Here is an 8,467-nt window from a genome sequence, read left to right on the forward strand (position 1 = left end):
CGTTGCCCCAGTTCAGTGACTCCACGTGGCAAAGGTATATTAACATCTGAAATATTGGGCCTCTGACCCCCACTAACTGGTAGGGCCTGCTGCTGCTAAAGAGCGGGCAGAAAATGTTCTTGTCTTGGGGTGCAGCTCAATAGACATTTGACCTACTCTGCGGAAGCTAATCACCCGCCTTTATAGCAGCATTTCACACAACAGAGAATGTTCTATGTTTTAAAAGGTGGAACTTAACAGTACCTAATTTTTTTGTCCATAGGGAATTTCCAGAGACACGGAATGTAGTCTGGACAAATGAGGGAGTTTATCCTCAAAAGGCAAAGCAAAACAAAATGTCAAAGTTATATAGTCTCTAAAGCCATATTGGAGGAACATCACTTGCTTCTCAGTTCCCTGCAGAGTTGCTTGTTTGGGAGCATCAAAAGGAAAAAAAAAAATCACGGAAAATGATAGTGTTCTTTATGCTGTTCAGCCGCTCAGTTGTTGTCTGACTCTTTGCAACCCCATGGATTGCAGCACACCCTTCATCTACCGGAGCTTGCTGAAACTCGTCCATTGAGTCGGTGATGTCCCCTTCTACTGCCTTCCATCTTTCCCAGCATCAGGGTCTTTTGCAATGAATTGGCTCTTCGCATCAGGTGGCCAAAGCGTTGGAGCTTCAGCTTCAGCGTCAGTCCTTCCAATGAATATTCAGGGTTGATTTCCTTTAGTGTTCTTTATACATTATATAAAATTATGATTCTGTCTACATTTGTAGTTCATTTAAATGTCAGGTGACCTTTAGTCGGAAAAGTTAATACTAACCAACACTTTCCTTTTCTATTTTAAGAAGACTTGCTGGTGCCTTATATAATACTGCTGTTTGCCTGTGGAATCCCTCACTTTTAACCTCATTTTCTTTATCGCTTCATGTTCTTGAATGATAAGTGTTCTGCGGTTAAAATTAAGATCATTGCAGATGGGGCATGGGGAAGAATTTATGAGATTTATTTGCCACAGAATTATTCCTTAAAGGAATTGATGACAGTTATTCTCTGACTGGATCTGACCTGTAAAATAATAGAATACAGTGACTGGATTAAAAAGGCAGAAAACTGAGTCCAGGCCTCCATTTAGGACCTTCAGACTCCCTGGAGGCTCTGCATCAACCTCCTTTTACATACTCTACATTACAATAATACCTTGATTCATACTTAGCCAAGTGTCTCAGTGGTAAAGAATCCTGCTGCCAATGCAGGAGATGCGTTTGGTCCCTGTTTGGGAAGATCCCCTGGAGAAGGACATGGCAACCCACTCTAACATTCTTGCCTGAAAAGTTCCTCAGACGGAGGAGCCTGGCGGGCTATAGTCCGTGACTGCACAGAGTGGAAGGCAACTGAGCACGGCACATTTACCTTCACCACTGCTCCTCTCCCATGACTAGCATCTAAGAAACCATCATGGATTCCATTCCAATTAATTGTTTACAATATTCATTTAACTATAATGTGCCTTCAATCACAATATGTATATGTCAGCTAGTTTAATTCTGAAAAAGACGTTTTCTGATCTTGCACCAAAATGGTAGTCTGAGTAATTTGGAGGTCATAGCTCTCGACTTCACAAAACTGAAAATTTGTGAACAGAAAACCTCCCATGTAAGACTGGGGTTACCATCATATTTCAGTTGCTTTTATCTAAACTTTTTCTTTGAAAGTTATGACCAACCTAGATAGCATATTCAGAAGCAGAGACATTACTTTGCCAACAAAGGTCCGTCTAGTCAAGGCTATGGTTTTTCCTGTGGTCATGTATGGATGTGAGAGTTGGACTGTGAAGAAGGCTGAGTGCCGAAGAATTGATGCTTTTGAACTGTGGTGTTGGAGAAGACTCTTGAGAGTCCCTTGGACTGCAAGGAGATCCAACCAGTTCATTCTAAAGGAGATCAGTCCTGGGTGTTCTTTGGAAGGACTGATGCTAAAGCTGAAACTCCAGTATTTTGGCCACCTCATGCGAAGAGCTGACTCATTGGAAAAGACTCTGATGCTGGGAGGGATTGGGGGCAGGAGGAGAAGGGGACGACAGAGGATGAGATGGTTGGATGGCATCACCAACTCGATGGACGTGAGTTTGAGTGAACTCAGGAGTTGGTGATGGACAGGGAGGCCTGGCGTGCTGCAGTTTATGGGGTCGCAAAGAGTTGGACACAACTGAGTGACTGAACTGAACTGAACTGAAACTTTTTTTTTATATATGAAAGTTTAAATAACTTTTCTAATTTTATCATCTCCTTATACCATATATGAAACACTTATATTGGATTTTCAGTTTGTGAATTCATACTTTATAGCAGTCACATACTTAGATAGTAACCTAGTAGTGCTCTCTTGCCTCTAAATGAATCTTTTTTTAACTTCAAAACATTTTATGTTTGAGAATAAAAACTTATTTCTTTCTTTTAATATTAATATCTGCCTAACACTGAGTAACTGTCAAGAAAGAAAAGGAAAAACTCAATACCTGAATTTTAATATACCATGAACAGAGTGACACCAAACTTGAGTGTGTCCAAGCATTTAAATGTTTTATTGTCCAAATGACTATTAAGCAACAATACCAAGGAAGAAGAAAATCTAAGAAGACTACTCACTGGCTTAAAGTAAAATATCGTTTTGTAATTTCCCTTTATCCTATATCTTAAATAATGGTAAATGAATAAATAAAGCAAATGATGTATATAGGCATCATGCAGCTCATATATGTTCAGTAGTGTTGGTTTCTTTTGTGGGATACAGAAGTTGAGAGGAAAGATCTTGTGTCTCAAACTTGCTAATCCTAATGAAAGTCTTATTGTAAAGTATACTGCATAGTTATTGCATTCATTCAAGGTATATACTGCATTCATTCAAGGTGTGAAAAGCACTGATATATTTCAGTCCTACTAAAATATTCTGGTTTCACCTAATTTTTATTTGAGGTATAGTTGACTTATGATATTGTGTTAGTTTCAGGTATACATCAAAGTGATTCAGTTATATATGTGTATTTTTTTCAGATTTTTTTCTATTATAGGTTATTATAAGATATTGAATATAGTTCCCTGTGCTATACAGTAAATCCTTGTTGCTTATCAATTGTATGTGTAGTAGTTTGTATCTGTTAATTCCATACTGCTAATTTATCCCTCCACCCTCCCTTTTTCTCTTGGTAGCCCTAGTTTGATTTCTATATTTGTGAATCTGTTTTTGTTTTGTTAGGTTCATTTGGATTTTTTTTGAGATCCCACATGTAAGTGATATCATATAATACTTCCTTTTCTTTGTCTCACTTACTTTACTAAGTATAATATTCTCTAGATCCATCTATGTTGCTGCAAATGGTGATATTTCATTCTTTTTTAAGACTGACTAATATTCAGTGATAAATATACACACACGTGAACACACCAGAAATATATACCACATCTTCTGAAGGCAGTCATTGGTTGGTGGGCACTTGGATTGTTTCCATGTCTTGGCTTTATAAATAGTACTGCTATGAATATTAGGGTGCATGTATCTTTTCAAATTAGAGTTTTCGTCTTTTCTAGGTATATATCCAGGAGTTGGATTGCTGGGTCATATGGTAGCCTATTTTTAGTTTTGTCAGGATCCTCCATACTGTTTTTTATAGTCACTGCACCAATTTACATTCCTACCAACAGTGTAAGAGGGTTCCCTTTCTCCACACCCTCTCCAGCACTTATTTGTAGATCTTTGATGATAGACATTTTGACCTGTGTGAGATGATACCTCACAGTGGTTTTGGTTTGCATTTCTCTAATAATTTTGTATTTTCTTTGGTCATCTAATGTGAAGAACTAATTCATTGGAAAAGACCCTGATGCTGGGAAAGATTGAAGGCAGGAAGAGAAGGGGATGACAGAGGAGGAGATGGTTGGATGGCATCACTGACTCAATGGACATGAATTTGAGCAAGCTCCAGGAGTTGGTGATGGACAGGGAAGCCTGGCATGCTGCAGTCCATGGGGTCGCAAAGAGTCGGACATGACTGAGCGATTGAACTGACTGTCTAATAATTAGCAATGTTGAACATCTTTTCATGTACCTATTGGCCATCTGTATGTCTTTGAACAAATGTCTAGGCCTTCTGCCCATTTTTTGACTGGATTTTTTTCAATATTAGGTTATATGAGTTGTGTGTATATTTTGAATATTAGCTCCTTGTTGAGTGCGTTGTTTGCAAATATTTTCTCCCGTTCTGTAGGTTGTCTTTTCACGTTGTCTCTGATTTCCATTGCTGTGTAAAAGCTTTTCAGTTTCATTAGGTCTTATTTATTTTAGCTGTTATTTGTTTGGCCTTGGGAGACTGATCTAAGAAGATATTGTTACTATTTATGTTTGAGGATGTTTTGTCTGTGTTCTCTTCTATGAGTTTTATGCAGTATGTCTTATATTTAGGCCTTTAAGCCATTTTGAGCTTATTTTTGTGTAAGGTGTGAGGGAGTGTTACGGTTTCATTGATTTACATATCACTGTTCTGCTTGCCCAGCACCACTTGTTGAAGAGATTATCTTTTCTCCATGTTATGTTCTTTCATATTCTTTTTTGTAGATTAATTGACTGTAGTTGTGTGGGTTTATTTCTGGGCTGTCTATTCTGTTCCATTGTCTGTTTTTTGTACCAGTACCATACTGCTTTGATACTCTAGCTTTGTAGTATTGTCAGGATTCTTTTGGTCTTTTGTCATTCCATGTAAATTTTAGGATTATTTATTCTAGTTCTGTGAAAAATATCTTGGGTATTTTGATAGTGATTGCATTAAATCTGTAGATTGCTTTGGGTAGTATGGTCATTTTAACAGTGTTAATTCTTTCAATGTAATAACATGGGATATCTTTTCATTTCTCTGAGTCATCTTAAGTTTCTTTTATCAGTGTCTTATAGTTTTTACACATAGCCACCTTGTTGGTTAAGTGCTGCAGTCCATGGGGGTTGCAAAGAGTCAGACATGATTGAGCGACTGAACTGAATGTCCTTCTCTGCTTTCTTTTATGTCCTTTGTTTTAAAGTCTGTTTTTGCTGATATGAGTATTGCTACCGATTCCACCCCCACTTTCTGTTTCCATGTGCTTGAAATATCTTTTTACATCTCAGTATTTTCAGTCTTTGTGTTTTTTACCCTGAAATGAGTCTCTTGTAGGCAGCACAGCACATTGTAGGTTCTTGTTTAATCCAATATGCCGTTCTCTGTCTCTTGATCAGAGCATTTAGTCTATTGACATTTAAAGTAATTATTGATAGTATGTGCTTACAACCATTTTAACCAGTTGTTAAACATAACAACATAAACAACATAAACCAGTTGTTTATGTTCTTCTTTGTTCATTTCTTCTTTTTGTTCTTTTTTGATAGCCTGGTGATTTTCTTGTATAGTATGCCTGAGTTCTGGAGAAGGCAGTGGCACCCCACTCCAGTACTCTTGCCTGGAAAATCCCATGGACTGAGGACCCTGGAAGGCTGCAGTCCACGGGGTCGCTGAGGGTCGGACACAACTGAGCGACTTTACTTTCACTTTTCACTTTGATGCATTGGAGAAGGAAATGGCAACCCACTCCAGTGTTCTTGCCTGGAGAATCCCAGGGAGAGGGGAGCCTGGTGGGCTGCCGTCCATTGGGTCGCACAGAGTCGGACACGACTGAAGCGATGTAGTAGTAGTAGTAGTATGCTTGGGTTCTGTTTAATGTGTGTGTGTGTGAATCTGTTGCATGTTTTTGATTTGTGGTTACCATGATGTTCAAGTCTGTTGACCCATAACTATATCTGCTTGCTTGATGATCATATAAGTTCAAACACATTCTAAAAGACCTGGATTTTTATGCTCCCCTTCCCCACACTTTGTGATTTTGATGTCTAATTTTACATGTTTATGCTTAGCCTTGTGCTGAATGATTAACACAACCCTTTTCTGTTGGCTGTGGTTATAATCACTTTTACCAAAGTTTTTATATTTTTGCCTTTTTTTATTGGACTGTTCCCTTTCCAATAGATTCTTGTTTCGTCTCTATTTAAAGAAGACCTTTCACTATTTCTCTTAGGGTTGGTTTGTGTGTGTGAGTGTGCTCAGTCGTGTCCAGCTCTGCAACCCTGTAGCAAGACTGTAGCTTGCCAGGTTCCTCTGTCCATGGAGTTTTCCAGGGAAGAACGCTGGAGTAGGTTGCCATTTCCTCCTCCAGGGGATCTTTCTGACCGAGGGATCAAACCCATGTGTCTAGCATTGGCATTGACAGATGGATTCTTCACCACTCACTAGTGCCACTGGGGAAGCCCAGGGTTGATTTAGTATTGCTGAATTCTTTTTGTTTTTGCTTGTCTGAGAAACTCTTTATCTCTCTATTCTAAATTCTTCTGTTTTAAATATTTTGAGTCATAGAGTAGTCTAGGTTGCAGATTTTTCCCTTTCAGGACTTCAGCTATATCATGCCCCTCCTGGCCTGCAGAGTTTCTTCAGAGAAGGTTTCACCCAATTTTTAGGCTTTTACAAAAAAAAAAAAAAAAAAATATATATATATATATATATATTGATTTTCACATAATTTTTGATCCAGTGTATAATATGAAATTGGCTGACCACAGAAATCATTTCTATTCATGTTCTCTTCCTCCCTTCTCACTTATAGTTTGATATTGTTATTCTGTTCCTTAAAACAGCAAACTAAACTGCAGTTTCTATATACCAAAATATAAAGTAGTCTGTGGTGACTTAGCAAAAATGAATTAAATTAGTTTAGCAGAGGCTTTGTGGAATCAGGCTTGACTGTAATTATTGTATGACCTTCTGCAGTAACTAAGCCTCTCTGTATTGCTAAGACCACCGCATATGAATGTTGGGAAGATCAAAGGTACTAGAAAGTGCTTTAATAAGTATTTGGTGGCAAGTAATTTATTATTACTAATTATTAGTATTATATTATTACTAGTTAATTATTAATAAGTAATTTATTAATTATGGTAAGTATACAACAGCTGTATCAATGATGTCCAAATAGGTGGAATGTCTCTAACTCAGTTGTAGAACACTACTATTAGATTTTAATAATGATGCCAATGGTCAGTGATTACTTTTCTACAAAAACTTTGGCAAAGCTTTAGTATTTCAAGTGGTGAATACAAAATATAATTATGTGCTATCATGAGTTAAAAGTTAAGGTGAATGATAATTTATTGGTTGAATTCATCAAGTTGCTTACTCACATATCCAATTATATATAGCAAAGTTACTTGTGAACTTGCCCATTTACAGTCCTAGTTTTAGGACTCTGACCCACAGCTATATGGCAAAAATATGGAAAGATGTATATGCAGGACTATTCATTGTGAGACTAATTGTAAACTGAGAGAATGGAAATACCCCACATGTGCATAAAAGGAGATTGGTTGGATGAGCAGTAGATTACTGTGCACTATGACAAGAAATGAGGAATATCTCTATGTACCACTGTGGAATGATCTTTGGGATATAGTGTTGAGTGAAAATAGGAAAGTATTCTTTGTATGCTACCTTTTAAGAAATAACCATAAAATATGCACATATATGTTTGCTTACATTAAAAATTAGAAAGGGAAAGATAAACCATAATTTTTTAAAAATAAAGTTACCTATAAGAACAATGAGAAAATAGTGTATAGAGGACAGGAATAGAAGCTGGCTTATACAAATATACTGAATTATTTAGATTTGACTCTGGAAACAAATACTTATAAAACAAAATTAACTTTTGAGAAAAATCCCAAAATTGAAAACAAAATGAAGCAGATTATTAACAGAATGTTCCCTAACACACAGAGAAGAACTTTTTCAAGTGACTTGAAAAACACAGTAGTTAGATTGTATATCTGCAGTGGAATATTCTCTAAGGACAAACATATCAAAAGATTATTTTCACTTTTTTTAGTAGTTTTATTGGTGGTAGTAATGTTGTATATGTATTCTTTTTTTAATGTGATGTGTAAGATAAAATGAGTACTTTATATGATGTTCTAATTAAAAAGAGTGAAAAAGTTGGCTTAAAACTCAACATTCAGAAAACTAAGAACATGGCATCTAGTCTCATCACTTCATAGCAAATAGATGGGGAAACAGTGAGAGACTATTTTGGGGGCTCCAAAATCACTGCAGATGGTGACTGCAGCCATGAAATTAAAAGACACTAGGTCCTTGGAAAAAAAGCTATAACCAACCTAGACAGCATATTAAAAAGCAGAGTCACTTTGCCAACAAAGGTCAGTCTAGTCAAAGCTATGGTTTTTCCAGTAGTCGTGTGGATGTGAGAGTTGGACTATAAAGAAAGCTGAGCGCCAAAGAATTGATGCTTTTGAACTGTGATACTGGAGAAGACTCTTGAGAGTCCCTTGGACTGCAAGGAGATCCAACCAGTCCATCCTAAAGGAAATCATTGAATATTCATTGGAAGGACTGATGCTGA

The sequence above is a fragment of the Bos taurus genome, chromosome 10 (genome assembly GCF_002263795.3).
Source record: "Bos taurus isolate L1 Dominette 01449 registration number 42190680 breed Hereford chromosome 10, ARS-UCD2.0, whole genome shotgun sequence".
NCBI lineage: Eukaryota > Metazoa > Chordata > Mammalia > Artiodactyla > Bovidae > Bos > Bos taurus.